Source organism: Penaeus monodon, chromosome 23, assembly GCF_015228065.2.
Source record: "Penaeus monodon isolate SGIC_2016 chromosome 23, NSTDA_Pmon_1, whole genome shotgun sequence".
NCBI classification, from domain to species: Eukaryota; Metazoa; Arthropoda; class Malacostraca; order Decapoda; family Penaeidae; genus Penaeus; species Penaeus monodon.
Window position 1 is genome coordinate 41306303 of NC_051408.1, and position 1399 is coordinate 41307701.

The window sequence follows — 1399 nt, forward strand, 5'->3', positions numbered from 1 at the left end:
CCACGCCCTCCTCCCCACCCCTCCGCAGACTTTCCCCTCTCTCTCGTCTCCCCTTCCTAAGGTTGGTTCGGATATTTCCATCCACCAGGTAAACAGGAGGCAACCAGCTTCCAACACCCGAGTTTCGAAACGAAATATCTCCCTTTCGCCTCTACGTAATGATAGCGGCAATCTCGCGCTGATCAGATCGCCATTTTTCGTTCGTGAATAAGACACAGGGGGGATTATTAAGTTTGGTTTACCGGTTATTAGAGAGAAAAGAAAGGTTTGTGCGAATAACGTGGAATGGCGAGAGCCGGCAACTCTCCCATGGCCGGTGGGACGCCTTGTTTATTTTTATTTTCGAAGGGACTGTGTGTCTCCTTCAGACTTTGTTAGTAGCATGTGCTGGTCCAATCTAGGTATGATGCCATTACCCCCTTTTATGCTATTAGCAGGGTATTTTAGAGCTATTACATTTTTTTTCCTTCCGAGTGTCGATTTTTAGTAGCGTGGAATAAGGTCTCTCGCGGGTTATTATAGTCTCCCCTCAAACAAGGCTCAAGTTTTCTATAATCATCCCCGGCGATATTCTTGAAATTCTGTTGAAGCATTATGGCCACGTGGCAGCATGTGGAGGGGGTAGGGGTGGGGGTAGGTGTTAAGAATAATACTTAACAACTTATGCACTTCATGTTCTTGAGTAAATTATTTTTATTTTTTTTTTGTTATCATAGAGGGGGAATATTTCGTTGTAAGACGCCCTTGTTCTTCAGTCTGCCTACCGCCATAACGAGGGGAATTTCCCTTGGCCTACTGGCAAATTCCGCGGAGTTTTTGAAGCTCAGGGGAAGCTGTTCAATCCTGTGATCTTTCTTTCGTTTACTTCCCTTTTATGAAATCTCTCGGAATGAATCTAAAACTGCCAGACAAACAGACACACCGCAAAATCCTTAACCTATGTACGAAACACAACACAGTTATCCACTAATCCACACCGGTTTTTGGGTGGGTGTAGAAATCAACAGTGATAATGGCTGCATACCTTCACATCAATAAAATATTGTATACAAATGTTAATTTCACATCACGATGCACATCATATCAGTAATATTGTCTATTTTCCAACAATACCGCACAAGACCCAGCGTAATTTAGCGTGTGCGATGACTCAGCCAGACACATCAATATACCTTATATTTTCTATATCATAAATCAACGCTTACACCAAATAATATCTGAAAATTCCACATAAAAAGTACTATAAGTCTTCAAAATAGCCTACATACCATGATAGAGTGGTTAAGTACAACACATGGGCAGCATATCGAGTGTGGGTCAGAAATCACGTACTTTATAGCCACATGGCGGAAGCGTAAAGGCATTTGTACACCGGAAATGATTAACGGCGAAGGCACAG